We start from the raw sequence: 24,121 nt of genomic DNA, 5'->3' as shown, positions 1-24,121 counted from the left end.
TTACAACAAAGGTTACCTGGCCCAAAATGTCAGCAGTGCCCAGACTGAAAACCATGTACAGATAGCACTTCACATGGCTTATTAGACAATGTTCCAGTATGACATACAAAGGACATATGAAGCACAGTTTTAATGTCTCTTGACCTCATTCCCTTAACTGTAAAATTGGGATAATGATAGTAGCAACCTCATGTAGTTTGGGGGAGAATTAAGTAAAACAATTGTCAATTGTATTTTTATACAAATGGCCACCAAATATATATCCCATCCCAGGTGGGGTTTACGTTCCCTCTCCTTGAGCCTGGGTGGCCCTCTGTAACTGCCTCTTTCAGTGGGGCACAGCAGAGGGGATACTGCATGACTTCTGAGGCTGGGTCATAAAAAGCAATGTAGCTTCCCCCTGGCCCTCTTCGTTGGGATCCAACCTGAAAGAAGTCTGGATATTCTGGGGAATCAGAGGAGGGTCTACAGAGAGGGCTCTGTAAAGTTAACATTCACTTATAGAAGATCTATACATTGCAATTTATTCCTGTCCAGTAGAAAAAAATAAATCCTACCGATTGTGCTTTTATTGTTTTATAGGACATTGATCGGTTTCCATCTAATTTGTAATCTTATTTCAGCATTCTTTTCATCCACTGACTGGATATAATAGTTCTTCCTCTCCTTCTTTGAACTATCGTTGTCACTGTGCCAGTTCCTTCTTTAATGCACTAAGTAAATCTGTGCGAGTTGCACAGACACACACAGACACACACACCAGCATCTTGGTAGAAAGCAGAGAGAGAATTCTTTCCAAAGGGCAGGTACGGCCATCATGGAGAGACAGGGAGAGGTGCTGGATGTTCCAGCCCCAGCTCTTCCAGTCTCACCGGCTCAGCCACCAGACGTGAACAAACGAGTCTTGGAGATGCCCCAGTCACCATCTGACTGCAGTCTCGTGAGGAACCTCCAGCCAGAGCCATCCAACGGAGCTGCTGTGGAATTCCTGGCTTACTGAAACCGTGGGAGATAATAAACGATCATTATTTAAGCTGCCGTGTTAGGGGACGGTGTGTCCCACTGCAGTGGACAGCCAAAGCACCAATGCTCATCCGGCCCTTAGTGCAATGCTTGGCACATAGTTCGGGCATAATTGGTCACTTTTTTCCTGTAGTGTTAGTATTTTGTAGTTTTCATTTTTTCATGAGTATTTAATTAGTAATTAGCATTTAATTTGTAGCTTTACTCTGCCTCTATGCGCTAGAGGGCACTCTTATCCGTTGGCAGATGGTCTCAGACATGCAGCTGCGGTTCTCCAACCAAGGCACCAGGGGGAGCCAGCCCCTAACTTTTCACTATCCCTTTCGGAAGGTGAGCTTGACGGAATGGAAAAAGGCTTCAGTACCAACGAATTAGCATACATAAGAAGACGTTTTCGAAAACCGTCGTAAACACAGTCTAAAAAACAAGAAAGCTTATTTCTGATGAATAACGCTGCCCCCAGACTGGATGTGCAGACAAAGGAGAAGAAAATCCCCACCCACACTTCTTTTTTTCCATTTTAAATGTGGTAGAGAAGGGATCTGCAATGCTATGATTTCTAAACAACGTTGTACCGAATCTTTACTACATCTAGAAACGTGGCAAAAGCAGTGTCTCTGCCGCAGTTAGCTTCTGATGGCGAGAGGGTAATTCTGATTACTGTTTCACAGTGTCCCAAACAATATTTGTACCACTACTTTAACTTACAGATTTTAAAGTTCCCATTTTTTTCTAGGTCTTTATTTTATGTACACAGGATTTGATAGTCTAGTGACTGTGAAAATGGACCATGATTATGATTGCAGGAAATTGGGGAACCCAAACCTTTAAAATGAATTGCCTGAACCAAATACATTGTAAGTCTCCCCCTCTTCCAACAAATTCAAAGCAGACTTTATCTATAATCATTCACAGTAACCTGAGAAGGTTGGCAGCCTGCACGATGATGACGGTCTGCCTGTCTCTAAGTACCTCCTGAAGTCTGGCCCTCCCCTGAGGGGGCTCAAGTATAGCCGGGGCTTGAATGGAGCAGGAGTTTTTAGAATAAAGAAAGGTTTATGGTGAGCTTATCTGATTAGAGCCTTACGCTGTGAGGTCAGGACTCTGCAGGCTGGTAGATTATAAATCAAAGGGGACTAGAGTGGGAGAGAACTGAACTCTGAAGAGCTGATTCTTCGAGGGTGTCCTGTAACTGACTCAACCCCCGCTCTAGCTGACCTACCATCTTGATGATCAACCACAAGGGATTTGATCAACTCAGATCCTGTTATTTTGTTTTAATCCCCACCGTAGGGATTAAAACAAAGCCAAAACAAACACAAATGTATGGTAAAGGTAGTAGAATGATGTTTCTATCTAACACGTGTCTGTAAATGATGGGATTGCTTTTCGGGTATAACTTATGGCAGTGTCTCATCACTTGGTGTTCAGAGGATGTATATGTAATATACTTATCTATAACACACTAACAAACGCTGCGCTCTTTGGCTTAACCACAAATTGTGGACTATGAGACCTCAGAGTATCTCCAGTCTCTCAGCTAGTAATGGAAATTTCTAGAGCATTTCATAATGCACTCCTAAGAAGCCCTAAAGCTCCCCAAAACCACTTTGTAGACCCGAAGTAGCAGATGTGACATACCCAGTGTGCTGTTTAGAAACTGCGTGGCTGGGTCCCCAGGTCACTGATTCTGCCCGTGAAGAAATGGTGGTGGATGACATTAGGGTGCATCATTTAAAATTCTATGAGAATTCGCAGGACAAGGGAATAACTTTGAGTTGGGAAACTTTCAAGGACTTCATGGAGGACAGCCCCCGCAATTAGGAGTAGGGTTGGGCATACAGTGATGGAGTGAAGGGTACTCTGGGCGGGGCTGGGTAAGCTGAGGCATGAAGGCAGAAGTGAGTAGGTATATTTGGGAACAGCTCAGTCTAACTGGAGCATTATATGAAGGAAAACAGCAGCAGAAGGGCCTAGAAAGGAAAGATTTAAGTCCTATGTCAAAGTCAGAAATTTTAATCTAGTGAGCTAGGCCAGCTCTATCCAATAGAAACTTGTGCAATGATGAAAATGTTCCAAATAGGAGCTGTGCAGTATGGTGGCCCCGAGATACATGTGGCTATCAAATACTTGAAATAGGCTGGTGCAACTAATGAACTGAATTTTTAATTTCGTTTAAATTATTTTTTTAATTTTTATTTTTTTACATTAGGGTTCATTCTTTTTTAAAATGTTAATGGAGTATTGTTGATTTTCAATGTTGTGTTAGTTTCTGCTGTACAGCAAAGTGAATCAGTTTTACATATACATATATCCACTCTTTTATAGATTCTTAATAGTCATATACGGCTAATGGCTGCCGTATCTAGTAGTGCATTTCCAGACAGTGGAGAAAGGACATGAACAGAAGGGTGCTTCGCTTTAAATGACCTGAAAGCCAACTATAAAGCGGATTGTAAGGGAGGTACTCTGAAGATAGAGTCTTATGATGCGACAGAATCAATACGTGGGCCAGTGGGGTTTTTTAAAAAAGTAAAATAAAAAAGGTTTTTTCCAAGAACAAACAAAACAAAACACATAACTGATCCTGTTTAAATGAGGAGGCAGGAACAGTCCCTGTGAGGGGCCACACCACTTTCTTGCCTTCTGTAGGACACCTACAGAAGTCCTTGAGGAATCTCCCTGGGATTTCCAGGAGCTATTCAGAACTCAGTTTGTTAACCACTAAGCCAGGTCAAAGGTAGTGGGGAATTCTACCAGGGTGACAGGGATAAAGAAGAGGAATAGATGTGAGCAATATTATGGAGGTGGAATCAATAGATCTTAGTGTCTACTTGGGTATAAGGAGTAAGGCTTAAGCATCTGCACATCTATTTTTTCATTCATCTGAGTCCAAACATTGGTGTTATCTGGAATTCCTCCCCATTACTCAATCATCGCAAATGTGATAGGTACACAAAAATAAATGTATTGAATGGAATAGAATTAACACACACAGTGCTGCACAGATGTTGAGTGGGGAGAATCAGGATGCAGATCCAGAGCCATTGACTCCAAGGCTTTCCCTACAGCTTGTGTCCACTTTCCATCCCCTGAATAACGCAGTCACAGAAGCCAAGGCAAGAGGCTTTGCAAGTAAGGGTGGTCCATCAACAGTTTTAAGTGCAGCAGCAAGTTTGAGGAGAAAATGACAAACTGATGTTAAAATTGGAAGGTAATTCCAGTTAGAGTTAAGGAAGGTGGGCTCAGAATTTCAAGGATTAGGATAGTAGTGGATGAAGGTGAGAGAGTAAAGGCGATGAATACAAACTACTCTTTAGCTTCCTGGTCAATGGAAGGAAAAAGGTGAGATATGCTGCGAATAGTTAGCGAATTGACTGCTGGCTCTACTTTCTACTTTTTTGAAATCTTAGAGTACCTAGAACACCTAATGTCATCGCAAAGGAAGTCCTCGGCCATTAGTCACCTTACTTAGAGCCATGTGGTCTCATCATGAGGTTGATAGGACCAGACATAGACAGCTGACAGGAGCCAGCCATTGCTAAGCTAACCAATATCCAATGGGGTGGCTTGGTAGAAGAGTTCTATCCAACAGAGGCAGTGCATGCGTACTGACTGATAACTGGCCAACCACTCGTCCTCTGTGTCAAGGACGTAGAACTCAAAGACATCAGAGAGACTCAGGGAGCAGTAGAGGTAGAGATAGAATGATCATTTTGTCACCCGAAGTCACTCTGAGTAAAGAACAACGGATATCTTCCCTGAAGAAATGAGCTGTCTAGAACCTTGGAATTTCATAGTATTTTTAAGTGTTTCATCCTCTGCAAAGCCTTGCTGAGATTCTGTCTTCCTTACTTGCCCTTGTATCCTTATGGAAAAATAAAACAACTCAACAAATGATTTAAAAAAACCCAAGCACAATTCTGTTTCTTGCAATCTGAAAGAACATAAACAACACGTAAGTCTGGAAGGCAGAGTAAGGTGGAAGTGTTGGCGTCCTTGCAAAAAATAATTGCAGAAAATTCTCACAGTGCCAGGTCCTTAACGAAGAGTCTCCAGTGGCCATGGGCTCAATGGTCCTGTCTTTAGAAAAAGTGCAGAAAATTCCTGTTGACCCACCTACTGTCTGGAATTGTGCCACCTCCCCTACTGAGTAGCTTTAACTTAAACGGAGGAAGACTACAGACAGCCTAAAAGTGCAGCCTCAGTTCCCTGCAGTCTATAAAGATAGCAGGCTGAGTCTCTCCATGTTAGAAAAGGGAAGATAAGCTAATGAAAAGGCAGTATTTGAGAGAGAAAAGAAATCAGAGAACTCTGGAATTGAAAGGTACCCTGGAGACTGTTATGAGCTGAATTGTGTCCCCCCAAAATTCATATGTTCCAACTGCCAGTACCTCAGAATGTAATTGCATTTGGAGATGGGACCTTTAAAGAGGTGATTATGAAGTCATATGGGTTGGCCCTAATCCACTCTGACTGGTGTGCTTATAAGAAGAGAAGATTAGGACACAGACATGACGTGAGGACACGGGGAGAAGACAGCCACCTGCAAGCCAAGGAGAGAGATTTCAGAAGAAACAAAACCTGCCAACGCCTAGATCTTGGACTTCCAGGCTCTAGAACTGTGAGAGCATACACTCTGTTGTTTAAGCCAGGGGTGCCCAACTCCCGGGCCATGGACCGGTACCTGTGCACGGGAACCGGGCCGCACAGCAGGAGGTGAGCGGTGGGCGAGCGAGTGAAGCTTCATCTGCCGCTCCCCCTCCACTCCCTGTGGCTCCCCATCGCTCGCATTACTGCCTGAACCAACCCCCGCCCCCCTGGTCCGTGGAAAAACTGTCTTCCACAAAACTGGTCCCTGGTGCCAAAAATGTTGGTGACCACTGGTTTAAGCCACTCCATCTGTGGTACTTTGTTATGGCAGCCCTATCAAACCATCTGGTCTAACTCTTCCTCTTGACTTCTGAAGAATCTGAGGTCCAGCATCACACAGCTCGTATCAGTTGGTAGGTCCAGGCTCCAGGGGTCCTCATTCTCAGCCCAGAGGACTTACACCAGCCACACCCCTGAATTTGACTTGTGTGCATTTCCAGAAAGGAGGGAGAGGGATGATGGAAAGAGCAATGACCAGAGTTGGCGTCTAGTCCATTATATGAAAGGAATGGATGGGAAAATCGTTCGCTGGTTTAATAGCATCTCATAAAATCCTATGACTCTTGGGCTACCTTACTGATGACTTTTTGTTGTTTTCTATTCTACTTTCTGTTTGTTTTGTTTCTATTGTTTCTGTTTCTATTGTTTTCTATTTCTACTTTCTGTTGTTTTCTATTCTTATTCCCATTCTTACTGGGAAAAATTCCTAACTGGGAAAAATGATTGGTTGTAGACATTCCAAAGTGACTTCAGCATGATTTTTAAATACATGAAACCATGTTGGACTAATGGGCCTACACGTAACCAAGGAGATCTTATTCTTTTCTTCCATGTTTACATCTCTGATCTGTTGATTGTATTACAGAACCTCCTTTGATGAGAAAAATCTGGGACAGCTGGGCGATTCATGGTGGGAGAGTTTAAGTAATTTGTAATTCAATTTTATTTTAGTTTTAGTATCTGTTGTTGTCTTTTTTAAGCACGTGGACTTTTCATTTATTTTTAAGGCAAGGGCCTCAGAATGCACTAATTTTCTCTCTCAACCCCGTGTTGGTTTCAGATGACAAGCTTTTAAAAGCACAGCTCTTGTTAGTTTTAGGGAAGCTTAAGACTCATTGTCTTGTCGCCTTCCTGTCCCCTGCTACACTCTTGTTGTTGCCACATCCCAAGGTGTTCTAAATCTCTGATTTCCCTCTTTGAGTGGTTGTCTCCCACTTATTTTATTTACAGATGAGGCAAAGCTTTTGGATCTGAATAAAGCATGGCGGACTGAGCCTAGTCTGTTGGTATCTCTGGATAATCCTGATGTTAAAAAAGGGGGAAATGCCTACAGGCTCTTTCTCAGAAAACCCATCCTCTTCTCCACGCTTCTATAGGTGAATTACAAGCTTCCCCACCTGTTTCCACTGATTGGTGTGATGGACGCAGTGCCGGGCATTGTACTGTGAGCCTGGTGGCTGGTGGCCTGGGCTGCCCGTCACAAACACCAACATATGAAGCTGAGACTACTGATCAAGTCTGCACAGACTGTCTGCGATTATTCTGCTCATGGATACTCCAGATCAGAAGCCAGGGGGCCATGGAAACTGTGCTTCACGTTCATTTTCAGCAAATGGAGAGGAAGTAAAAACAGGCCTGATTCATAAGGACTAGTAAGGGATACAAAAGGTAGTGCTTACTTAAAAATAGGATTCAAAACAAACATTCTAATCAAGGATTTGACTTTGGCACTGCCAAAAAAGATGTATTAGGAAACAAAATTCTAGTTTTAATTGGTGTTTTGTTTTGTTTTGCTTGTTTATTTTTGACAGAACTTTAGAGCGCCTTTTAAGTTCTGATCCCTGAAATTTTTTCTTAGTTATGTGGTTACCAGCAAATCATATGTGAACTAATTAATATTAAGCCTTTCAAATTAGCTTTTTAACAATGATAAACAAATGCATTTTATTCTAATTAAAAATAGAAACTCTTCATACTGAATTTCTTTTATAGTAACTAGGTCCAGATGCAAAACCAATTGCTTCCACTTAATTCCTTATTAATCTACTGCTTTCCCCCCAATAAAGTGAAGTTATAAATTAAAGAAAGAAACTGTCTTCCTTGGATTTTATTAACCACAGGATTTTTGGGGAAGACAAGCAAAGTTCTTATTTCTTCTATTTGCAATCACTTAAACCTCCTTGGAGAAGTTTCTTCAGTGCATGGCTCAACTATTTGGAACTCTGGAGAACTTTCAAGGAAAGAGAGCACAAGTGATAAATAGTTTGGAAATGAAGATCAAAAAGAAAGCATTGGGAGAACTGGGAATGTTTAGTCTAGAGAAAAGAAGAAGGAGTAGAGTCGTACTTTTCCTAACTGTCATAAACAGGACGAGGGTCGTTCTTCTTTTTCACCAAAGAGTTAGGAAGAACAAGTGAATATAGGCAGGAGCAAAGCATTTAACTAACATAATTTATTTTAATTTTTAAAAAAATAATAATGGAATGCTTAGGAACTCAGGAAATTATCCTAGAATCATTTCAGAATACTATTCCACAGATCAATCTGGAGATTAAGAACACAGCAATACCTACCAGGAGGAGTGGAGAATTAAGTTATTCACATAACAGAGTCAGAAATACTTTCCACTGATAATTGAAATAATAGTGATGTTTACTTCCAACAGGAACTTAACATTCATCACACATTGATTCAAGGCCTATTCAGCCCTGGGCACTGAAAAATTCATCATAGCGAACACTTGCATAGGCTTGGTCTCTGAGCACTGTCCAAAGTGCTTTGCACACAGGAATTAATTTAATTTTCACAACAGCCGTATGAAGTTAGTGCTATTCTTTTCCTATTTTTGCAAGTGAGGAAACAGAGGCAAAAATAAAAATTAATTATTTGCCTGAAGTTACATCTTGAGGTTATAAAATAAAAGAGCGAAGATTTGAACTTGTACCCTTATAGGTTCTCTGAGAACAAATACCAGGGTGAGAGTAGACACAGATGAGGCTCACTGGGACAAACATCTATGACAGATAAAGAAGGAAGAGGCAGGAGGAGTGGGCAGGGACAGGCTTCAGACCGAGATGCAGGTGTGATATTTGTGAAAGGCAAGAAGGAAGGAAGGACTGGGTAGCGAGAGCCTCAGACTCCTGTGCATGTCTGGGAAAGCCTCAGACAGACTGATGGATGGGGAGTCCCTGGGTCAAAGTGGGAGATTCCCTCAGGCAGCATGAATGGTGGAGTTTCATAGCCTCCTGTTGCTCAGTCACGGCTGGGAGGAGTCTAAGAGAAGTGTGGTCTGCCACCAGTGCTGCAGGGGATCCAAAGAAGCCACGGGGGGCTCTGCCCCCCTCTCTTGAAGGGAGGTCTGAGTGGGAAGCTACGGAACCCAAGCTGTCTGGCACCAGAGTCCACGCTTTTACTCATTCTGTTATGCTGCCCTCCTCATACCTTGAGGGTGTGCAGTGAAGGATGTAACCCTGTAGCAATGAAAGGCCTCAGTAGGAAAAGGGAACGCTTTGTTACAAAGATCTGGGGCCTCCACTCACACAGAGCTCCGTGCCAGCAGTGGCCCGAGGTCGTGCAGAGCGATGGCTCTGGTAGTAAAGAGCTGAACAGCAATCTTCCGATCCAAACACACTGTAGTTTTACCCTGAATCAGGCACCTTCATGTCACAAAAATCTCGTAAAACTTTTCAGCCAATATTTAAATATTTATTCAATACGTACTAAATACGAGACATTGTGTTAAGTGCAATCGGAAATATTAAGATCGAAAAGCCTGAACCCTTCCATCCAGGGTTTACCCAATAGGGTAAACGGAAAATAACTAAAAATAACCATATATACATGAGAACACGTAAAAAGTGGCACAGATATGGTGCTGTGGGAGTTTAGGGAAGAGAGAGATTACTTCCTGCTGGAAAGATTGGGAAAGATTTCATGAAGGAAAAAGCAATGGTGTTGCTTCCTCAAATGAAAATATGAAATTAAAAATTTGAAGCTGTCTTTAAAATTTGTATCTGTCTAGCCCACCACCCTCACCCCAAGCACTGGTCTTTAGGAACTGGTGGGAACATATATCGTAGGTTAGAAAATGGGGTTCAGATCATAAGATTGAGAACAGGGATATTCTGGCCGTGGTGGAAGGTTGGAGAGAGATCAGAGATGGAAATGGAGACTTAGTGTGACTGTTTATCCCTTTATTTTTTGGTAGCAGTGTCTAATCTTTGAATCCATCCCAAGCTCCTAATTACACTTAAAGAAAGTGCCAAGTTTCATATTCACTGTATCCAAGCTGCACCCTAAGCGTACAATTTTCTGTGCACCCTTTAGTCCCCAGACAACACATTTCCTTTTGTATATTGTCCTGATGGCTCAATGGGATTTTTCCAGATTCAGGTCTCACTCTTATTTATATGGTGGAATCATGATTTAAAAGTCCACTATTAATTTGTCAGAAGTTTTTCAATAATTTTTCTAAAACTGTACTCCTTCTGCCTTGCATTTTATTCACGTTTTCTTTTTTGTTTGTTTCCTCAGCTAAGTTCATATTTAATCGCTCTCTAAACTTAGAGCCATTTCATTTGAGAAAATAAAGTCCTTTTATTTTCTGACATTTCCCAAGGTGGCAGGGGGTCTGGGGTCTGGGGAATGTGTTTCCACCTTTAAGCTGGAGGAAGCTTTGAAAACACTTTAGCAAGTTTTGGATTCTTGTCTGATTAAAAGCTGCTACAAATAATAAGTGGAAGAAACAAAAATAGAAGGTCGATAGGTATGAATACGAGTGTTAAAGATGCTTCTTTATATCCCTGCTCTGTGATTTTAGGAATTATAGAAAACAAATTGCAACACTTTTACTCAGACTTTATATTTTTATTACAGAAGGCAAAAGATTTGTCTTAGAATACACGTTTGAGACCTGAACATTTCCTAGGTGTGGTAGTGTCTGCTTTCACTTGGGTAGTATCATTAGCTCCGCCACTGAGGGCTGGCTTCACTCCTGTAAGTGCCCTCCTTCCTGCATCAGCAGGCTTGCAGCCCTTCTAGATCATTCCCTCTGGAATACTAATCACTTGTCTGTCTCTCATCTTAAAACAAAACAATGCAAAACATACAAACAGAAACGTCCTTTAACCCCACATCCTCTTCCAGCTTCTGCCTTTTTTCTCTTCTCCCTTTTGTAGCAAAATTCTCAACAGAGGCATCTATGGTTTCTGTATCCACTTCCTCACCCCTGCGGATTTTCCTAAGATACTCTTGTCCAAATCCCAGAAAACTTCCATGTTACCAAATCCAAGACTCTTCTCAAGGTCCTTCTCTGACCCAGTCCCTCAGGATCTTTTACCACAGCTGACCACTTCCTTTACTGGAACCTCTCATGCCTCTTAGTCTGTATTTACCTGGTTTTCCTCATACCTCTCTGGCAGTTCTTTGTATCTTCACTGATGAAGCCTCCTTTTCAGCTTAGTCTCTAATATGTTGGAGGGCTCGCAGGGCAGAGTTCCAGGCCCTTTTCTCTACCTACATTGTCTTTCTAGGGAAATAATCCTTCCTATCCTAAGGCTTGAGATGTCATTGATATGCCATGACTCCCAGGTTCTCATTCATTCCTGAGCTCTCCTCTGAGCTCCAGACTTGGATATCCAATTTTGTATTCATTACCTCCATTTGGCTCACTAAGAGGTACGGCAAATATAGTTAATTTTCTCCTACCCTCCATCCTGCTCCTTCCCAGTCCTCCCAGTCTTCGATAATGGCCTCACTACCCACTCGGGAGTTCAAGCCTTGATTTTTCTTTTTTTTTTTCCTAATCCATCAGTGAGTCTGGTAGCTTCATCTTCAAAATAGATCTCAAATCCATCCACCTCGCCTTATCTTCATTGCTGTCATGCTAATCCAAACCATGATCATCACTTTGATGACTGCAGTTGCCTCTGAATGTCTCCCTACTTCTGCTTCTCCGCCACGAACAATCCACTTCCACACAGCAACCAGAGAGATTTTTTAAAAATATAAATCAGAGCATGTCATTTCCATGCTTTAAACCAACCAGGTATTTCCCTTCCAAAAGCACTTAGAATAAAATGCACCTCTGTTCCCCAGTTTGCAAGACTCCAGTTAACTTGGCCCCTACCTAACTGCTTGTCACCTTAAACCATTTTTCTACCTCACTTCCTCTCTCCCAGCCATGTTGGCTGTCTTCTTGCTCCTTCAATATGCCGAGATGCTCTCCCTCTATCCCTTTGCTTATCTGGCACCTTCTTATTTGTCTCAATTTATACGTTACTGTTAGCCCCTTAGATCAAACCTCCCTGATGACTGTTCAAAGGAAGTGCTCTCCCAGCAGCACACCCAGTTCATTCCTATTAAAGCCCTTACTACAGGTTGTAATTATAGGCTTGTTTTCTCATTTGCTGTCATTCATCTCCCACAAGAATGTGAGCTCCATAAGAGTAAGGACTTGCTCTGTCTTATTCATACCTGCATCACTGCTGTCTAGAACAATGACTGTCCACAATAGATGTTCAATAAGTATTTGTTGAGTGAATAAATCAGTTTTTAGATTATTCAAGCCATTTGGTTTTCCTTGATTGTTTGCCAGTCTACTCCTTGTAAAGTATCTGAGCATTAGAGTAAGGAACATGTTTCATTTGCAACTTCTGTTCAAAGAGGATATGGAACTTTAATAGATTAGAGGGAGATCCTAAGCTTTTAAGTCTTAGCTTTTCAGCAGTATATCCCTTAACGATGGCAAAAAATCAAAGATTAAGTTATGAGAGCTATCAGAGTTTCACTAGCAAAATTTAATTTTTTCTGTTTTCTGTCTGTTTTGTGCATTTCATTTTATCTGAATTTAGAATGTGAGCAAAGCTGTGGAAGGGTTAGGGTTGCTTGTACGTGATTTTCAATCATTGGAATTCTAAAAATGCTACAAAATTAACATTTTTATTTCAAATACATTGATCCCAAGACTATGTGATACTAACTCTTCTTCTTCTCAAGAATTACAAAATAAAGATGCTGATACGGAACTCATTGCAACAATACCTCGGGATATGAACTTGTATCTATGAAACACTGATGTAATGCTATGAGCTCATAATATAAATGGATGCTAAACCATCTGTGTTTTGTGACACACTGTATCATCAAAAAAATTTTGTGTATAATTCTAAAGTAAAAAATAAAACGAAATTTCAACTAACAGGTGTGTTACTTCAAACATACAATTCAGCAATTCTAAATCCCGACTTGAAACAATGCCTGAAACGCTGAAGGTCAGGTGAAGATATTACATTTAACACTCTTGAAAATGTCAAAGAATTACCTCTAAAACATAGGGAAAAATTGGTAAATTAAATATAAGATGTTGCAGATCAGGATAAAAGAGTTAATATAAAATACTTTTTTACTGGAAGAAAAGAAGAAAAAGAGGGAAGAAGGAAGGGCAAGGAAAGGAAGGCAGAGTTTGCCGAAGAGGGGCCACTCCTGAGTTAGTTTAACCACTTAGCTCGGTCTCTTGGGCTGTGCACTCAAGAAAATGACGGTCAGTATTTACCTGCGTGTGCTTGGGATTTCCATGTTCTGCGCGTGCCTCCGCTGTGGAAAGTGTGAAACCATGATGAGGACTATCAAGGCAGTCAGAGTTCAGCAAGAGGCTAAAGGTCGGTGTGGACTGGAGAAGCAGGAATTACTCTACGGACTGAGCTGGACTTCCGCTAAATCTTGTTGAATGCAGTGGATTTTGATAGAGACAGATGTGAGCAGTGAGGAGAAAGTGTGAAGAGAGACACATGCACAAAAACAAAATAAAAAAGGTAGAAAAAATAAGTTAGAATTCCCTATCCCTAGGAGAAAGTTTTAAAGGGTACCCTGATTGAAATGGAAACATTTAGAATAGTCATAGGAAATGATGGCGTGAAGCGGCTGTGGGTTTTAAACTCCAGGCTGCAGGGTGAGAAGGCAGTGAGAAGCTGGAGAAAACCTCAAGCAAGGGCGACACGAAGGAAGTGATGTTTTAGGAAGGGAAAGGATTGATGGCATAAGGCAAGGTGGGTTGCAAGGAGGTAAGCTTGAGGTCTTATCATGATGCCATTTCTGCAATAAGGTTGTAAAACGTAATAAATTAAAGATCTGCACTCTGATGATGGTTATTTTATTTTATTTTTATTTTATTGAAGTATAGTTGATTTACAATGTTGTGTTAATTTCTCCTGTACAGCAAAGTGATTCAGTTATACATATATATATTCTTTTTCCTATTCTTTTCCGTTATGGTTTATCACAGGATATTGAATATAGTTCCCTGTGCTAAACAGTAGGACCTTGTTGTTTATCCATCCTATTCAACTAGTTTGCATGTGCTAATCTCAAAACTCCCAATCCTTCCCTCCCCACACCCCCTCCCCCTTGGCAACCTACAAGTCTGTTCTCTATAATCTGTGAGTCTGTTTCTATTTTGTAGATATGTTCATTTGTGTCATATTTTAGATTCCACAGATAAGTATGGTATTTGTCTTTCTCTTTCTGACTTACTTCACTTAGTATGATCATCTCTAGGCCCATCCATGTTGCTGCAAATTGTATTATTTCATTCTTTTTCATGGCTGAGTAATATTCCACTGTATGTATATGTGTGTGTGTGTATATACATATATATACAGCACATTATCTTTATCCATTCATCTGTCAATGGGCATTTAGGTTGTTTCCATGTCTCGGCTATTGTAAATACTGCTGCTATGAACATAGGGGTGTATATATCTTTTGGATTATAGTTTTGTCTGGATATATGCCCAGGAGTGGGATTGCTGGATCATATGGCAATTTTAATGGAGATATAGGAGTAATTCCAAGAGGCAGTTTGAAGGTAACGGAAATAGACATTTATCAAGGGTTACGTGCTCTATACTTTACTTAATTCTCACAACCACCCTTCCAAATAGGTATTATTATTCCAATTTAGAGATAATTGAGTTCCAGAAACTTATTAAATAACTTACTCAAGGTCAGACAGTGAAACCAGGTTTGAGAACCAGCAGATTGGATGGGTGGTAGACTAGGATGAATCAAAGCATTTTCGTTTGTTTGTTTTATAAAAGCTGTATTTCTACTTTATTTTATTTTTTTCTCCTAAGTCTGGGAGCCTAACATTCATTTGTATTTGATTGTATATCAAAGACAAGGGCTGAGTAGGTAATGCCCAAAGCTGAGAGTGATGGCCAGATTGGTTTTAGTTTTGCTTCTTCATCCTTAAAACTAGCATTTGGTTTTAGGTGAGTGAAAGATGAGTTCCTAATAATAATAAACAACTGTCTAATAAAGACTTATAATGAGGGATTACCAGCTGGTTAAGGCAAGCAGCCTTCAGTAGGTTTGCCCTCAGTGAGTTCCTTTGGGTAGCTGTGACCGAGGGGTCACAAAGCAGAGGTCTCTGGCAAAGGGAGGCTAGCCTGCATGTCTTCCACCCAATATCCTGGTGCTCAGTGGGACCAGGTCACCCACTTGGGCAGCTCTGAAACAGCATAAAATAAGCTTGCAACACCAGGGCTAGAGAATAAGATGGGCTGAGAGCTGAGGACACAGCACAAGTTTTAGATTCAGATTTTCAAACCTGGAAAACTCTCTTTTTTCTTTTTTATAAAGAAAAACAGAAGTTCACGGTCTCGTTTCATTACCCACCGGTGCTTTCGAGCCATGAACTTTCCCCCACTTCGGAAACTTCTCTGGAAAATTCATTTCATGCTTGTCTACTCCAGTAAAACCCTTGACTGAACTCGTTACAAAACAGGAGACTTGGCCGAGGGAATGTGAGAACTCACCCGACACGGCAAAGCCAGTTGGCATCCTTGAGAGCTGTGTGGGCTTTCAACTTCGGGTTTACCTGTCTTCTTGGACTGTGACCTTCTCCCAGCGGAGGGGGAGTTCTGATTGTTCCTGTGCCCAGTGACTGAGAGGGGGCGGTCACAGCACACGCATCACGTTCCTTGACACACTGAAGAGTGCCTCTTAGGATGAGGGGGGCTGTGGATGTCCTGACTTCAGGGCTCCGCACTCACCAGCATGTGAGAGGAAGTCTTAGGAGGCTTCTTGGTAACTATCAAATGTCTCTGAAAGCCTCAACTAGGACTTTTGCTCTTACAAGGTAGTGCCTGCATCATTACCTTATTGCTGCTAATGCTGCCCTTAAACTAATGTGATAAAACACCCCTGTCTCCTCTAGAGCAGATTTTTTCCCAAGGATCCTTACACGGATCCTTCGCCAGTCACTCTGCCCTTCTCCAGCACAGTTGTTTCTGAACGTAACTTCTTAAGTTCTCACCCGATTCTTACCCCCTTTACTCTCAGGGGGTGATCCAAGTTCTTAAGAAAAGGGAGTATTTTCAATAAGAATTCATTGGGGGTCTTCCCTGGTGGCACAGTGGTTGAGAGTCCGCCAGCCGATGCAGGGGACGCGGGTGCGTGCCCCGGTCCGGGAAGATCCCACATGCCGCGGAGCGGCTGGACCCGTGAGCCATGGCCGCTGAACCTGCGCGTCCGGAGCCTGTGCTCCGCAACGGGAGAGGCCACAACAGTGAGAGGCCCGCGTACCGGTTAAAAAAAAAAAAAAAAAGAAGAATTCATTGGGTACCTGCTATGAGGCAGGAATTATGCTAAGTTTTTGGAACATAAAGACAAATAAGTTGTGATCTCTACCCTGGAGGGGCTTATAGCTGGGTAGAGGGAGATAAATAGACAGGAAAACAAGTAAGGGCAGTCAAACCATGTAGGTGAATTAATGCATAGGTGTATAGGGTAAAGGGAGAGTAGGGGAAGAGTCATTAATTCCACTTAGAAAGCGGGACAAGCGTCACAAAGACCATCTGGGATGAACTTCCTAAATTCCCTTCCCTCTGCTTCCCAAGTCATCTATAGCTACAGATATTCTTACCATCTTTCTTCCTATCTTAGAAGAGGTGTCTAGTCTTTTCTAAGGCTGTTCCTTCAGATGGCTCTTAAAAATAAAGTTCATCCTCCAATATAAAAGTGAGGTAAAAGAACTGCAAAAATATGTAAAACAACAACATAGAAAAATTAAGAAAGAGAAAATATCTCCCATAACCCAGCCAGTTCCTTAACATTGCTGCCGTCATCCATTTTGTGTATTTTAATCTCCTTTCTCGTCCTATGCACATTTTTAAAATAAATTTTATTTTATTTTTATTTTTGGCTGCATTGGGTCTTTGTTGCTGTGCTCGGGCTTTCTCTAGTTATGGTAAGAGGGGGCTACTCTTCGTTGCTGTGCGCAGGCTTCTCATTGCGGTGGCTTCTCTTTGTTGTGGAGCACAGGCCTGAGGTGCACAGGCTTCAGTAGTTGTGGCACTCGGGGTCCGTAGTTGTGGCTTGTGGGCTCTAGAGCACAGGCTCAGTAGCTGTGGCACACTGGCTTAGTTGCTCTGCGGCATGTGGGATCCTTCTGGACAAGGGCACAAACCCGTATCCCCTGCATTGGCAGGCGGATTCTTAACCACTGCACCACCAGGGAAGTCTCTGCACATTTAAATAGGTATAATCATCCCCCTGTAGCCATCTCCATTCCTCTACCCCCTCCTCTGGGACCCGACTCCTTCCAATTCTACACCTTGACTGTCTTTCCCATTGGAAAGTTCCATTCACTTCCCTACTCACTTAAATCTCACCCATCCTGCAACACTGGAAGCCACCACTTCCTTAGCTGAGCTAGAGCTAGACTGTTCTTGCAGATTCTTTAATGACCCGTTAAGGAGATCAAGTCAATTTTCTTGTTGATCCCTTCCTTCTTTCTGCAACTTTTCTCCCTTGACTCCCTTAGTTGTCCATTTTTGAAGTTATTTTGGTTTTTTTCCCCATCTTCTCTGATAACTCTTTCCTCCTCCATCTCTATATTAGTTCCTCTCCCTCTGCCTACCTTTTAAAGACTGGCGGTTCCAGGGTCTCACCACTGTCAGTTTCTCATCCCTCACTCCAGACTCTCCTGGGGCCCCTCCTATGATGTCACATAGGCACTGAGTACTTCCAGACCTGTGTCCCCACCCTAGACTTCTTGCCTGAACCTCAGCCCCACTGGTACCTTACTACTGGGCATCCTTACCCTGGCATCTCCAACTCAACAGTTACCAACTGGATTCCTCTTCTTACTTCTTAGCTTGGTCAAAAGTATTACCTCTTACTTCATCCACTGTGTCAGGAAAATGGAAACCATCTTCATTTCTTCCTTCTTACTTAGGCACATAAACTCTTCCTACAAGTGTGTCTCAAATCCATCGCTTATTCTCGCTGCCACTTTTTAAAATCAGACCCTGACTATTTCTATCTGGTCTATTGGATAGCCTCCCTAACGAAGACTCTGTTTTCCATTTCTTTTGACTACACTTTTTCTTCCATGCTATTTCACAAATTACGTTTCTAGAATACAGATTCTTTTTAAAAAAATCATTCCTTAAAAAAGAATTAATTGGGCTTCCCTGGTGGCGCAGTGGTTGAGAGTCCACCTGCCGATGCAGGGGACACGGGTTCGTGCCCCGGTCCGGGAAGATCCCACATGCCGCGGAGCGGCTGGGCCCGTGAGCCATGGCCGCTGAGCCTGCGCGTCCGGAGCCTGTGCTCAGCAACGGGAGAGGCCGCAACAGTGAGAGGCCCGCGTACCGCAAAAGAAAAAAAAAAAAAAGAATTAATTAATTAATTTAAAAAAGCATTCCTTAAAATAAAAATTGTTGATGATTGTCCACTGCCTGCACCAAAATTCAAATATCTTACATAACACTCAAGAGAGTGTGTCCTTGGCCCCCAGTCTACTTTTCCCACCCTCCCTTCTTTCCTGCTCAATCCCCATACATCCTCTGATGTAGCCCCTCGTGATTACTACATGCTGCCCTGCTTCCCCAAACATGCCGTGGATTCTTACACCGCCCAGGACCTACTGTGGTTTACCCTCTACCTAGAAAAGCCTCATGCATTTGTTGAAATCATATTCATGCTTCTAAGCCCAGCTTAAATGTCACCTTCTCTGTGAAGTCTTCCCAGGCCTTGTTTTCTCCTGCCCCCTGGAAAATCAGTGGCTCTCCCCTCTGTGTTCTCATATCAGAGTGGTTCCCAAACCACTAGAATCAACTTTTAAAAGATCCCGTTGCCTGAGCCTTACCTCATATGTTAACACCAGAATATTTCAGGGTAAGCTCTGTGCATTCGTAATTTTTGAAATTAGATCTGAGGTGCTCAGAATTTGGCAAGTTCAGATATTTATTCATGACTCGATGCACAGATTACGAAGAGTCATCAAAGAGAACAAGACTTACTTTATTCTGGGATAGCCTGGTTCTGGAACAAGGAATTACCTTCCTGGCTAGTTAGATTGTCTCCAGGGTCTCTGTCCTTGTCCCAGAAACTGAGGTTCTTTGAAAAACCAAAGAAGACAATGGACGAAGTGATCTGCTGTGGTATTCGCATCTTGAGAAAATTACTAGGGTACTTTGGAATAGAGTTCGGACATCCCATCCTGCTGTTCTTTGGTTGTAACATTTTAAATCTCCTCTCTCCCAGGCAAGTGTATGTGTCAGAATCTCTCCAGTTCTACCAACGTACCTACAGACAAGACTAAATGAATCGAAATGAAGTGTTCTCTGCACCACTAAACTGGGGTCTGAAGGTAAGTCTGCTGAATACATTAAAAAAAAAAAAAGATAGTATAACATTTGTAAGTGAAATATTCTCAATACTCACAGTGAAGTTTTTTATGGTTCAGATGGGAAGTAGTGTAACAACTTACAGTTTGTCTTGGAAAATCAAAAAGGTTCTCATTTGAGAACCACTGCAATAAGTTTGCTATTACTGGGATGGACAGGAAATCAGCAAGTTAATAGAAATGTTTTCTTGGAAGCTTAAATTTATTAAATAACATTTAACTATGATTTGTAGGAGTTTTTAAATTCTTTCCTGTGTCACCGAGCCCAGCCATCGTCCTGACCCTCAGGGATGTTAAATGATGAAGTATTTGTATGTTTCCTGAGTTGGGTAGTGCCAGAGCTCTCCACTCTTCCCACACACACCTGCCCTTTGCAAGGATGTGCACACACCACACACGTGTGTACAGGGACGGATGTCCACGCCCAAAACAGCTGGCCTGTCTACAGCCTGGGTCTAGAAGAAAGCTGACTTTTAAGGTTGCTGTTTCTTTTCTTTTAAATCATGATCTTACTGTTGAATCCAAAGCTCAAACAAACATGATATCAGGGAAAGTCACAGCAGGGTAGTTTACGGAGATTAGATTTCTTTAAGTTACCAAAACCATGAGAGCAGGAGGTCCTTAAAATCAACAGTTTATAACCTGAATCATGCTCATGTTTTTGCTCCTTTGCTTAGAAAAACAGTATAGCAAGGTTGACCTAAAACTGGCTAGCAGTGCGTGGCACAGTTGGAGAGAAGCGTGCAAACACTAAGTAGCGTCCGAGGAAGGCTCCTCCTGCCTTCTGGATCTGTGCCAGGCTGAAGTTCTGAGACTCTGGAGAAGATCCTTTTCTTCACTCACAGAAAAACATTTATATAAGAACAGTGTATTAAATAATATTTTTATTTAAAGGTTTATTTTAAGTTCCACTGTTCTGAACCCTAAAAATGAGCATAGGTGAATAGACCTGCCACCGATCCCCTACTGGCAAAACTGTCTCTTTACTATTCGAAGTTCAGTTGAATACAGTGGTTCTCAAAATACAGTCCCCAGACCTGTACCAGCACTCCAGAACTTGTTAGAGAAACAGATCTCAGGCCCCACCCCGACTTGCTGAATCAGAAACTCTGGTGTGTAGGACCCAGAAATGGGTGCTTTAACTGGCCTTCTAGGTGATTCTGATGCAGGCTCAAGTTGAGGACTACTGGATTCATCCAGTTCACTCTGTGAAAAACCGACTGGTGTTGAATATAAGCCAACCATATGCCGTTGCTTACTGATAACATAGAAAAACCAATAGAGTGTCCAGAGCACTCGAGCCTTATTCCTAACATTTTTCTCAAAGAAAAGGGAGTAATGCGGGGATGAAGAAAAAACATGTTTTTCAACCAAGTCCCATTGATGTAAAAAGTGAAAAAATTAATTTAGTGTCACATAAAGGTACAAAAAATAAGCCCACTTAGATTATCTTTTTGTTCCTTCCAATAAGAAATAGAACATGTTCAATTTGCCTTTTTTTCCAGTTAACTATGAGGAACAAAAGACAAAGCCAGGAAAAATAACTGTTTTTTATTGTGCTTAATTAAAGGAGAGATACCAGATTCCACAGAAGAGCTTATTTTCTTGAAGGGCAAAGGCTTTCCCTATATTTCCTTACGCACTTAGCACACCCCTTAGTCTGAAATAGGTATCTAATAAATATTCATTAAAATTGACAGAAAAGGCAAATAGGGGAAAAGGAAAAGAAGCAAAAAAGAGAAAAATAGAAAAACATCACAGGGAGAAATATAAACCTGAGACAGAAAAAGATAGAAACATCTACAAGAGAAGGAAGACACCAGGCAGAAAATAGGAGAAAATGACAGAGGTAAAAAGAAAAGAGACGATACCCTGAGAAACAGAGAACTAACCTGATTTATCAATTATATAAATAAGGCTCATGAACTTCAAATGCAATGATCTAGCTACTCAGGCGTGCAACCGTTTCCCTTTTAAAAATTATTTCTGAAACTCTTTGTCCCAAAATGCTGGCCAAGTTTCAAGGACCAAGCAGACTCTTAGGGACACAGGGTTCTACCTAAAGAAGGAACACCTTTTGTCAAGAAGAGATACTTGGATCTGAGATGAGTTGCTTGTGAGGCAGCGAGCACCCCGTCACAAGGTCACAAGCCAAGGAGGACAGGTGACAGATGCTACGAGGAGTGTGACAGATGCTATATCAAAAGAAGAGGGGGAAGGGGGGGAGGTTGGTTCTTTCAAAATCTTCCACTTTACTGAGAATGTTTCTCAGAGTTTCAACTCATAGCTGCTGTTTCACAGATAGGTAAGCATGGGAAACATGGCTCAATGGACCAAAGCCTGTGAATTCTCACCTTGAACCAAAATTCACCTTAACCTCTGAACCAGTCACTACCCTATCTCATGCTTGGCTTCATCTCAGCAATGAGAATATGACCTAATAGCAGACAGTGCAGATAACTAAGAAAAGTGGTCCCGAGAACTTAAAAAATGCAAATGCTCAGTGATTACCCTTTAAAATTTGTGAGGAGTGCTTTATAGCAATAACTGAATAGTTCAAGAACAGTTGTAAGCAGAGTTGGCCTAAGGGAAAAACGTGATCTGACTTAAGTGTTGGCAGGAGACATTCTACTCACTCCCAAGGAGGGACCTACTTGTTCGAGAAAAGACATCAGAAATCACGAACTACCACAGCACACAAAAACAGAGCTGGTGGCCACATCTTAAACGTCAGAAATGATGATCCACCTCTGGAAAATGGTAGTTTTTCCAGTTAGTTCTTCCATGCAGGAAAGCACCAGCCCCTCCATACAGCTTAACTGGATACTGGCCTTTCAACCTTTCATCTCAGGCAATAAACAAGAGAGAGCGATGAGGAAAGACAACCCACACTTCCACTGTCATTAGACATTATACATTCACGTCATTATATAGTTGTTCAAACCCAAAGAATGTACAACACCAAAGGTGAACCCTAATGCAAACCTTGGTCTTTGGGTGATAATGATGTGTCAGTGTAGCTTCATCAGCAGTAACAAATGTAGCTCTCTGGTGGAGGAGGCTGATAGTGGGGGAGTCTGAGTACATGTGGGTTATAGGGGATACCTCCATATCTTCCTCTCAGTTTTGCTGTGAACCTTAAACTGCTCTAAAATAATAGAGATAGTGAGAAACTACATGAGACATATATTTGTTTCATATACATGTGTAAAGATGCAAGTATGTCCACATGGGGACATACGCTATCTTTCAATCTCTATGAAGAAACTCCTTCTCTGCTGTCTAGAAAGTCTTCTTTTGAGAGGGTCAGGCCTGGATGTATGTGCATCTCATTGGTCCCCTTAGTGCTTCACTGCATGTCTTCAAAGCAAAGCGTCTTGGGGCAATTTGAAGAAATCTTTCCTTGTGCAGCACTATCCTACCAAGTATGATCATTCTTGAATCAACTGAGCTAAGTGGACAAATAATATCTTAGCTTCCATGTGAGTATTGTTTTATCAATAAAATAGTGGATTTTATAGCATTTTCTACTAATCAAATTGTTACACCATTAAAAAAAATCAAATCAAGGGAAGAGGCAAGAATTTGATTATAAGGCTGTGAAGACATGATTACACAATTATGGCCTTGGGTCAAGGCTGGGAGGCAGTTCTTTCTGTGCTGGCAATGAAGGCTGATTTATGATGAGTGCTCAAAGTCGTGGTATTCTGGAGCAAAGGGAAGGAGGATACAGGTACAGCCCCTTAGCTGTGCCCCTGATCCTGGCATTTGGAGTTCCTTCCCCACTTGAAGAAAATACGGAGTTGATTTTTATCAGGACCTACCGTTAGGTATCCAACATAGCATGTCTCTTGTATTTCTGAACAGACTCTGGCAGAATGCAAAAGAGAGAAGAGGCCATCTAATTAAGTACCTTGTGCATAGAAAAATAAAGTGGAGATTAATGTGTTTATGCAGTGCAGGTTGTTATGAAAACACATATCACTTTTTTGAGATCACATTCTTCTCTTGCCTCATAAAAGTTAAGAGAACTAGCATTTGTTGAGTACCTACCAGGAGCTAATTATTTTATAGACATTATTTCCTTAACTGTTGACAAATAAGCCAAGTAGATATTATATTGCTCCCATTTCCGGATGAGGAAACTAAAGTCAAGAGGATAAAACACTTGGTCAATGTTATCAGACAGTTGATGGGAGAGCTAGGATTCAAAGTTGTGTTCAGTTACAAAACCAGAGTATTTTCTATCACATGTTGTTGCACCATTTTTCTAGAATTATCATTTTGGAGTTCTAAGGGGACTTCTTTCATTGCTGGTTGTCAAAAAAATAACAATTATAGACATACACACACACCTATTCATATATGTGAAAAAATGAGATACAGTGTAGTGTGGTGGTAAAGGGCATGAATTCTGGAGCAAAACTACTGGGGTTTAAATATCTGACTAGCTGTGTACCTCTGGGCCAGGTGCTTTGCCACTCTCTGACTCATTTCCTATTTGTACAACAGGGATACTGATAGTGTAATAGTTAAGAATGGTGTTTGGAACATTTTAAGCACTTTGCAAGTATTAGCCAATACTGTTGTATCAACAAGGGTAGAACTCTTGAGTAATATTTTTCATTCAGTGCATCTTGCTGGAACAATGAAATTTAGTGCTAAAGAGCTGAAGATTAAAACTGAGATAGATTTATAGACCAATTAGCTTCATTTCTGCTCCGTGCCCACCGATTTCCTAACACCCCTCAG

At 41.6% G+C, this 24,121-nt stretch overlaps 1 long non-coding RNA gene and 1 pseudogene across 1 annotated transcript in view; one reads left to right on the top strand and one right to left on the bottom strand.

Moving 5' to 3' along the window:
• The window catches only part of LOC137231582 (52 kDa repressor of the inhibitor of the protein kinase-like), a 28,578-nt pseudogene extending 9,444 nt beyond the window's left edge, over window positions 1-19,134 (bottom strand).
• The window catches only part of LOC137232961 (uncharacterized), a 183,562-nt gene that overhangs the window by 32,788 nt on the left and 126,653 nt on the right, over window positions 1-24,121 (top strand). The window contains exon 2 of the long non-coding RNA XR_010947251.1: window positions 19,228-19,333. This is a non-coding gene — a long non-coding RNA (uncharacterized lncRNA). The remainder of the gene's footprint in view (window positions 1-19,227; window positions 19,334-24,121) is intronic.

The sequence above is a fragment of the Pseudorca crassidens genome, chromosome 10 (assembly GCF_039906515.1).
Source record: "Pseudorca crassidens isolate mPseCra1 chromosome 10, mPseCra1.hap1, whole genome shotgun sequence".
NCBI classification, from domain to species: domain Eukaryota; kingdom Metazoa; phylum Chordata; class Mammalia; order Artiodactyla; family Delphinidae; genus Pseudorca; species Pseudorca crassidens.
This window is presented reverse-complemented; position numbering and strand designations above follow the sequence as displayed.